Here is a 10,406-nt window from a genome sequence, read left to right as displayed (position 1 = left end):
TCTTTCCCTCTCACTGTCTCTGTCTCTGGGAAGCACACATGCCCTATGGCAAAAATCTTTTAAAAAAGAAAGAAAAGAGAACAGTGGAGACAGGTTCCTTCCTGCTTAGCTTTATGTATTTAATAAATATGTATTTTCTGCTATGTACCAGGTTTTGATCTAAGCACTTAGAATATTAATTTATCTTAGGCCAACCCTATGGGCTACTGTTTAAGGGAAGTGATTCCACATAGCCAAATGTGGCTTTAATCCCAGCCCTGGTTGCTTGAAAAACAGGCCAGGAGAGGTTTTTGCCAGGTGCGTTGGTGCCCCAAATCCCCACAGGACAGAGCAATGGAGGAGATGATTGTGGCATGACCACGCCCCATGGGAAGTGCTTTCTCCCTCTCTCTGTGGATCTCTTTCTCCGGTGAACTTATGTGTCCTCTGTCAATTAAAAAGAGAAAACTAATTTATCTTTCTGATAACCAATAAAGCTTATAGGTCATCATAATACCCATTTTTACATGAGTAGAAGTTAGGAAACTCTCTTAAAGTCACAATCAGGGTAAGTGACAGGACTAGGATCAAAGATCAAAGTCCAGGTGTCTGTCTCTAGGGTTTGAGCCCTTATTCATGACACCACACTGCCTCTGCGTTTCTTTTTAAAAATCACGAACTTAATTAAACACCTACGATGTGTCTGGGTAAGGATTTGCATGTTTTCTGTGAGTAGAAGTCTGTTTGTTCTTGTTTCAGTGTCTTCTGAAGTCCAATTCATCAATTTGTTCTTCCTTTTTTATTTTTTTATTTTTTTGAGAGGTTTTACTTATAGGGTACATGCACTCACCAGAAAGACAGAGAGAGAGAGAGAGAGAGAGAGAGAGAGAGGCAGAAAGCAAGAAATTGCCCTCCGGGGGGATGGCCATACTGCAATCCCTTCTCCTTCTTGGACACACACACACACATGTGCCTAACGTGAGTTTAAGCCACTGGGTCCGGGACTTGAACCATGGTTGACTACATGGGAATCCAGCGACATAGCTATTACGCCAACTGTTGATCCCCATCAATTTGTTCTTTTATGGAATGTGCATTTTGTGCTTATCCAAATATTTGCCTGACTCAAGGTCACAAAGAGTTCTATGATTCATTTTAGAAATGTCGTTTTAGCTTTTTCATTTTCATCTCTGAGCCACTTTAAGTTTATGTTTATGTATGGATCAAAGTTCATTTCTTTGCATGTGTAGTTGTTCCAGTATCATTGGTTGCAAGTTATCCTTCCACCACTGCATTGCTTTTGTGCTTTGGTCAAAGATCTATTGTTCATATATGTTTGACTGGGTCTGAGATCAAAAAAGTGCTATTTCATGGAGGATTTGGTGAAACTTTCATATGAGATTTAATTACAAATTAAGAAGAAGGACTGGGCAGACAAATGACCCTCACACATGTGCAGCTGCTGGTCCTGCTCCACTGCACTGCGATCTATTCTGCTGTGTCCTCTCTCAGCAAGCTGGAGTTTTTAAAGGAGCTTAACAATGGAGTATGTGTTGAGGGGAGTGAGCCATCAGGGTGATGTGACTGTCCAGGGCACATAAAACCAAATTATCTAGGACTGGAGGAGAAGGGATTGTGATATGACCACACTCCCTTGGGAACCCCTTTCTATCTCTCTGTCTCTCTCTGACAAGTTCACAACACCTTCTGGAATTTTTTTTTTAAATGAAAGAACTTGTTGACCATTTAGAAGAGTAATAAATTTGAATTCCTGTGTCACATATCCCACATTAAAACCAATCCTAGAACTAGAGAAATTTTCATGTAAAAATTAAATCATGTAAGATCTAGATAATATCTTTGTGGTTTACATGTAAACTGTCTAGATGTGTGAGGTAATTGAAAAGCTCATGGAAAACAAGTATTATGAAATAATGATGTATACATTAAAAAAAATTTTAAAGTTTATTTATTTATTTCTTCCACTCCAAAAGAGTGTCCCAAAGCCATGATCCATCCTCAGCCTTAGCCAGTCCTGAATCATGGTGTGTGTGTGTCAGCATATTCAGAGAGGTCTCCAGATGTGAGCTCCGAACCTTTTCATACTGGTTAGCCTACTGTTTTACTTCTCTACCACTATCTACAACACACATCCCCATTTTTTTTTTTTTTTTGTGCACCAAAATAAACTTTTACTTTAATTCCATTTTTAAAAAGTTTCCAGAAGGCATGTGCATTTGCCAGAGAGTGAGAGAAAGACAGAGAGAGGGAAATGGTGAGGGAGAAAGCACTTCCTGTGGAGAATGGTCACACTGCGATCCCTGGCCCTACACTTCTCTCTCTCTATTTGAACTTTGGGCACACAACACACACACACTCACACACGCCCAGCATGTTCTTCAAGCTGCTGGAATCTGGGACTCAAATCACAAGGTCGGCCGTGTGGAATCCAGTTTCCTTTACCACCAGGCCAGCGGCTATCTCTTCATTCATTTTCCATGAACTTTCTGAAGGGCCTTTATATAATACTGAAAGCTAGAAATCATGAGGATATTGGAATCTGTACACCACCGTAACCACACAGCTCTCTCATTTTATCACTAGTAAAGCGAATTTGTGTCATGACAAGTCATTGTTTCTTTATCAGCATCAGCAGGAGCCAACTGTTACAGCCACAAAGCTGCCAGCACACTTTTTAATTGCTCCAACTGTTTTATTTTGAAAATTCAGGTTCTGTTTTCACAATATAGTGTCATACAACCTGAAGAAATGCTTACCATGATCACCTCAAGCAGAAGGAAAAAAGTTTTCTTCCAATTTATCCTCCACTCTAGGTGCAGAAATGTCCTTAGGTCGGGAGAGAGAAAGAAGAGCATGTATATTTCAAAGAACCATAACTTAATTTATTGAAGACTTTAGCACGTTTTTCTGATGTTCTTATTTCCTCAGTGAATGCTGAATAAGCACATGCCTGCAAGCTTTGGCACAAAATACAACCTAGTAGAAGCTAAAGAAAATCAGGCCGGAATACCAGAAGGATGTCTAACATTTGCATCATCATTTTAGCATGTTTTAAGAGCTTCTACACATTTGATCTCAAGAAATGCAGAGGAGGAGATTCACAAGGCATCGCTGAGCACAAAGAGCAGACACACTCATGCCAGTGAGCTGAACCGACTGAGACAAGGGTGGTTAGCGGCATGAAGACCCTATTGGAGGTCTTTTTCTCTCTTCTTTTCTGTCACCCTCTCTTATGGAAGAAATAAACTTAGAAAGAGAGAGAGAGAAAGAGAGAAAGAGAAAGAGAGAGAGAGGAAAGAAAGAAGAAAGAAAAGAAAAGAAAGAAAGAAAGAAAGAAAGAAAGGAAGGAAGGAAGGAAGGAAGGAAGGAAGGAAGGAAGGAAGGAAGGAAGGAAGGAAGGAAAAGGGGAAGGCTAACATTAAGTTCAAGTTCATGTCCCCTATATACTTTGAGTGGCCTCAGGTTGGTGGGGACACTGGTGACATTGATACCACCCCACTGGCCACATAAATGCAAAGCCCAGTTCAACCCCAGATGATGCTTTTCCTCCTTCCCTATCTCAGCTAATAAAATTGCCATCCATTTAAATCCTCAAGCCAGAAACCTGCAACTGTCCCTCTTTCCTGTCTCTCCCAATCCCTCATATCCACCCTAGTTCCTAAATACAGCCCATTTCTCACCAAGTCTAAACCAATTCCTGGTCTAGGAGACAGCCACATCACTTATTGAGCCTCAGTACTCCTAATCGGTCTCTCCACTTCCAGTGTCCTGTGTAAACAGCAAGAGTGATCTTTTAAAGATAGAAGTCAGATCATATCACTCCTATTTTTCAAGCTCTTAGACTGCTTCCCTGGACACTTAGAATCACATCCAAATTTCTGATGGTTGTCCTCCAAGATGCCCTGAGATTTGGAGCTGACTAGGGATCATTATCATTTACTCCCTTCTTCATAAGGAGCTGAAAAACAATTGCTGTCCTTCTCTCAGAGGGCATTTCAGAATTCTTAAAAATAATATTCACTTAGAGAGGATCCATTTTTGCAATGAAATCTATTTTGAGAGGTTTAGAACAATTACCAATTAATATTGAAGCATTTTAAAAATAAACTGTGTTTTAAGCAGTGATTTTTTAAAAAAGCAATTAAGAACTCCTCTCAGCTTCAAGAGGACAAAGAATATAGTCTGCTCAATTGTAAATTCAAAGGAGCACTCACATTCAGACTGCTATTTCCATTATGAGGAATTTCTTTTCTCATTCAAAAGAAAGAAAAGTAAATCTTTTCAACCGGGGAAATGTGTAGCATTTGTGTTCTTTAGAAATTCTGTTTGATGAACTACATTGCCAATATAATGCCAATTTTCTAAGTTGTAAATCACGAAGTTTATCATATAAATGAAACTAAAAAGCTTGATTATGTTTGCCAATGACATTAATTCAGAAGAGAGTGTGTTTTTTATTTATGACTAACATAATGTTCATATTTAGTAAGCGTTTACTATGTGCCAAACCATGTGCTGAATGTTATTCATGGATTATCTCCTGGTATAAGACTTACTATTTATATTCTCATTTTACATTCAAATGAATAAGCTAAGTTTTCAAAGTTAAAAACTGAGTATTTACCTTCTTTGCTCTTCTGCATTTAGATTTTAGCATATATATTGAATAATGGAGGGGTAACGGATATACAAAACACCATGTAATATGTAGGTGTTCAGAACATGATTCCCCAAAATTTGACATCTTGGTAATTGAACAAAACCACAGAAGCAAGGTAATTTTGATCTCCCCTCACCTTTCTGTGTGAAGCATGGTTATGAAGTAATTCTCTGACCTCCCTCACCTGGAAGTAGGTCATAAGACCCTCATTCCACTGGAGTCCTTTCCTAATTTGGGGGCTTGGGTAGAGAATGTTACACAGAGAGGCCAAGAAGAATGTGAATGCAAAGACCTTACTAAATTCACCCCAGTTTATTGCCATTAGATCATACCTTTTTGTCCAGTTATACATCTTTTATTTTCTTTTTAATGTTTAAAATTAGTTATTTAGGGAACCAGCAGTTAGCGAAACAGCTATGTTGCTGGACTCCCACGTAGTCGACCGCGGTTCACGTCCCGGACCCGGTGGCTTAAAACTCATACCGGGCGCATGTGTGTGCATTCCCAAGATCCCGAGAGGAGAATGGCGGAGAAGGGATTGTGGCGTGACCATCCCCCCTGGAGGGTGATTTCTTGCTTTCTGTCTCTATGTCTCTCTCTGTCTGTCTGGCAAGTGCACGCTTCCTATAGCGAAAACCTCTCAAAAAAATGATTTATTATTATTATTTATTTATTTTGATTTGACCAGATTGAGAGAGAGAGAGAAAGGGAAAGTGAGAAAGCAAGCCACCAGGTCCAGGACCCAAACCATAGTCAGTCATGTGGGAGTCCAGTGCCTTAACCACCACATCATCCACCAACCCCGTCCAGTTATACGTCTACATCATTGTTCTTCTTTGAACTTAAACACAAAGATGGATGGTTTCCTTGAGTCTTTGAATGTTCATTTCTGTATGCTTCTGTGCCACACATAAAAACGTTGGTTAAGTAAATCTGCATTTGTTGTTAAGCTGTCTTTTGTTACAGGAATGTCAGCCATGAACCTTATGAGAAGGTATTACTTTTTCTCCTCTACCAACCCTATCACACTACAGTACAGGTGAATCCTTAAAAATAAATAAATAAATAAATGGTGAAATGTTAATTCCTAAGACATCCCAAAATATGTCACCTTAGCATTTGAGAAAACCATAGAAACTGGAAAGTCATTCTCATCTTCTTCCTGTCTTTTTCCTCAAAAGCAGGTCATAAATCCTAAGAAGTATTTTTTTCCTTTTATGTTTAAATTTTTTTTTCCATTTCATTTTCTTCCATACATTCAATCACATTAGTATTTGTCTTACAAAATGGATATTTCAACAGGTGAACATTTCTCCCTATTACTGTTGATAAAACTACAAAATATCTTAAATAGATAATATCACACTTCTTTGTGCCATTAATGCTGAGTGAAGCAAGCCATGCTATGAAGGAGAGACATTGTATGTCTCCACTTAATATATACCAAGTCTCTGCACTCTATGACCGAAACTAATTGACTAAAGGATATAGAAACACAGTATATAGATGTAAATACCAGATATAGTGTGTGTGAAAGAGGACGGTCTGAGGAAGGACATTTGGGGGAGGGACAGGGAGGCAAAGCATTAATCCTAAGAAGTATTAACTGACCTTCCCCAAAGTGGGTCATTAAGACTCTTATTTCAGTGGTACCCTCTCTATATGCATAAGAAAGCAACATATCTCTAGAAACAGACATAATAAAGGACCTGATCAAACAGACCTTGCCAGCATCCCCTCCCTTGCACCCTGGTTTGTTACCATTACATCATACCGTTTTTATTGTTACGATTCTCCACAACTGTTTACTAGCATAAAAAATGCACAAACTTACCTGCTTTTTTGTTTTCATTTTCTTATGAAATTTCTTGAGTCATGTAAAACTGATAAAATATTTTTTTGTTGTTGCATGAATTAAAAGTTCCCTACCATGGTTTAGGAAGAGGTTCATAAGGCATGTCATACCTCCACCTTCGGTCCTAGCTATCTTTGTCACTCCAGCTAGACTCACTGTCCTGTGGTGCCTCACATATGCTAAGATCTTGAATGCCTCAAGATGTATGTACAGGCTTGGTTCTTTCTAAATGTCCTCCCTCGCTGCTCACATGGCTGTCAGGCTATTATCCTTCTAGCCATGCTTATACACCACCTTTCCAGAGAGGCTTCATCGGACCAAAATTTCCAGGCCTACAAAACACCGTGGTGTGACCCCATGGGAACTCCCACCTTTCACCAGTTTCTCACTCACCTTTGAAATAGAAACCATTTCTGCCACTCTTTGGAATTATGTCCTTTAATAGGAGAAAACATGAATTAGAGATACTTATTGAAGTCCCTTTACCAGCAACCTGATTTGGTTAGATGTTTTAAAAACCTTGAATACTATTTACTAGTTGAAATGAAATTGTTGTGTACAGCACAACAGCTCTAAAGCTTGGCTTTTTAGAAGCAAATCTTGGTCCAGCCATGGTGGCAGAAGCAGTAGAGTGCCACTGTGAGGCTAAGTTCGCATGAGAGATATATGTTCAGTTCCTAGCTCACTGGGAGGCTGGGACAGGAAAAGCTCAACACAGCAAGACCTTGTCAAAAATGCCTATATCTGTCTTTTTCCATTTATTTCTCTTTCATAAAAAACAAATCATGTTTTATGATGAAGCTACAGCATATGTCTCAATTATCTGCAAATAAGCCACAATGATATTATTTACTTCTATTATTCTGTCACAATATTCATTAACTGTAATAATATGATTATTTTTGTTTTTAAATTTATTGATTGATTACCTCCCATACTAAATTGTAAATTCCACAAAGCAGGCAGTCTAAGAAAGAATTCAGACTTGCCCCAAAAGCAGGCCTGATTTGGTTTCTGGAGCATAATCTCTGGGCTCTTGGAATGTCATGTCTAATAATATTAGAGTGTTTTTTTTCTGAAGGCATTACTGGACAGTCTTAACAAAGTTAATTAGGAGAAGCTGACCATACCTCATTGTGTATGAGAGCTAGCTAAGTCAGCAATGTGGCTTATGGTGGGGACTTTGGGTCACGTTGTATCAACCAGCCTGTTAACCTAAAATCAGTCATATAAGTCATCAATCAGTCATACTTATGTAATGGAGTCTCGATAATAACTCTGAATACTGAGCTCAGGAAAGCTTTCCTGGTGGGCAATACTCTGTGTATTTTAATGCATCAATGCTGGAAGAATAACATGCCTTGACTCCTCAGGGAGAGGATAAGTCAACAAGCTCAACAATTGGACTCTGCCTTATGGACTCTGCCTTTTTCTCTTGACTGATTTTAATCTGTACTCATTCTCTATAATAAACCCGTGAGTATGACAGGTTTCACTGAGTTCTGTGTCTCCATGTCTCCATGTCTCCTGCCCTATGAGTTCTGCAAACTTACTGCAGCTTAATGTGGACCTCTAGTTGGGGTGGGCTGGTACCCCGAAGTAGCCTGGAGACCTCTGAGTCTAAGGGTAAAGTGGAGGAGGGGAGAACAACTCAGAGGGACCTCTCCAGAGCTCTGCATTGGAGCAAAACCCTGAGGAGTCCCAGGACCTCAAAGTTCAGCAGAAAGAACCCAATTTGCCAAACTTTTGAAGCAGAAGAGCATCACCCTAGAATATACCTAGGTTGATGTTGGACTCACCCTGGGGGTTCTGTTTGGGAAGGTGTTCAGTTAAACAACCATCTGCATTTTGAATTTCTTCAGCTCAGTTTCAAAAACATGTGCAAGCTTTAGGCTCTGCTGCAGAATTAGGGGGAGGAAGGTGACAATAACGAAAATCTTCAGGAGATAGCAAAGTGAAGACTCTAGTGCAACTCTGAAAGAGAAAGCAAACCAGTATGGAGAACGTGTGAGAGGCAACCTGGACATCATGTTCCTGCAGTGCCGAAGTCCATGCAGCAGCAGATCAAGCACATTGCCCGTATCCATCAAGCTCTGGCTTGATGGATACGGTCCAAGTGTGGTTCTGTAACTGGCACCAGAAGGGCAAAAGATCGAGCAGCGACTACTCATAATGAGATTTTGAGGCTACTTTGTCAAGGGAACCAGTATCCTTTCCTCTGTCCCAAGGCCCCATTTTGGTTCCCCAGGTTATGGGAGCCTTCATTTCACTGCGGTGTTTTCCAAGGTCACGTTCCTTGAGGGGGAAGCCTTCGTCTCCATCTCTGTTACCACTTTGGGCTCTCCTATCTATTAAAATGGAGATACCTGCTCTTCTTAAAAATGGGGAGCAGGGAAAGGAGAGGGGAAAGAGAACCTGGAGTATGTACTAGGGCTTTGGGGAGTTAAATTCTTCATTCACTAAGAAAGGCATTGGGAACACAAAGGGTGGCAGTAGCAGTAGGGAGTTTTGGGAAACTGGTTGGAGAGAATTGAAGTTAAATTATCCTCTTGATTTTTGTCCCCACAACACTCATCACTTTGTTCCTAAATAAAGAAGAATGGAACACAGTAAAAGAAACAAAAAAGAAAGAAAGAAGAGAAAGATTAATTCACAAGAGAACATGAAATAACAAAAAGTCAAGTTAAAGGGCTTGTCCCAATGAAGTGGAAATCTTTTTAATTTTTTTTTTGAGAGGTTTTTCCTATAGGGCGTGTGTGCTCGCCAGACAGACAGAGAGAGACAGAGAGACAGAAAGCGAGAAATCACCCCCCAGGGGGGATGGCCATGCTGCAATCCCTTCTCCTCCGTTCTCCTCTTAGGATCTTGGACACACATGCACACGTGCCCGACATGTTTTAAACCAATGGGTCCAGGACATGAACCGTGGCTGATTACATGGGAGTCCAGCGAGATAGCCATTATGCTAACTGCTGGTCCCACAAAATGGAAATCTTTAAACATTTTTTAAGAAATGGAATGTAGGCACAGACCCAGCAGCAGGCCTCTGGCCAACCAGTGATTCTGAGGCAGAGACATCACTGCCCACTCACCTCACCTGAAGACCCCAGCCCGAGCGCCCACCCCCTAGACACCTCAATAGAGTACCCCTCTTGATACCACATTGGTAAAAACAATAGAAGAGAGACTTCGGCAAACATTAATTTGCAGCAAAAGGAAAAGTCACTTACTCCTAATCGGAGTAACCTTTCCGCAAGAGGTATTCAAAGTGAATACATCTTCTAATGGCTAGAAGTAGAAGAAGAGCCTCAGGTATAAATAAACAAGGAAATACATCTCCATCAAAAGTACAGAGTAACTCCCCTCCATCTTTCGTGCTAATGGACGACGTTACCAAAATGTCAGACAAAGAATTTTCAACATTTATGGTGAACAAATTCTTTGAGTTGGAAGAAAGGAGACGATGAACTCCAAGAGATGAGGAAGTCATTCCAAGATATGAAAGAAGAAATGGACACTCTGAGAAAGAACCAGATGGAGCTATTAGAGATAAAGTCTGGAATAGAGGAAATAAAAAACTCCCTTGAAAGTATTAAAAGTCGATTAGACCATGCTGAAGATTGAATCACTGATGTAGAAGATAAAACCTCTGACCTAGAAAGAACCACCAAAAAGATAGAAAAATAACAAAAAAACATGACGATAATGTACGCGAAATACTAGATTCCATAAGATGCCCAAATATCAGAATAATTGGCATCCCAGAAGGTGAAGAAACTAATAACGGCATGGAAAATCTATTCCATGAAATCCTGGAAGAAAATTTCCCGAGTCTAGAGAGGCACTCAAGCATCAAGACCCAAGAAATACAAAGGACCCCAGTTAGAATCA

General features: G+C 40.0%; 1 pseudogene; it reads left to right on the top strand.

The window, feature by feature from the left end:
- The first annotated feature begins 8,078 nt into the window (after nucleotides 1-8,078).
- Nucleotides 8,079-8,870, top strand: LOC102486752 (POU domain, class 5, transcription factor 1 pseudogene; annotated as a pseudogene).
- The last annotated feature ends 1,536 nt before the right edge of the window (nucleotides 8,871-10,406 follow it).

This window comes from Tupaia chinensis, unplaced genomic scaffold (genome assembly GCF_000334495.1).
Source record: "Tupaia chinensis unplaced genomic scaffold, TupChi_1.0 Scaffold146604_1, whole genome shotgun sequence".
In the NCBI taxonomy this organism is placed as follows: domain Eukaryota; kingdom Metazoa; phylum Chordata; class Mammalia; order Scandentia; family Tupaiidae; genus Tupaia; species Tupaia belangeri.
The sequence above is the reverse complement of the archived record's forward strand: the minus strand, read 5'-3'. Positions and strand labels throughout refer to the sequence as shown.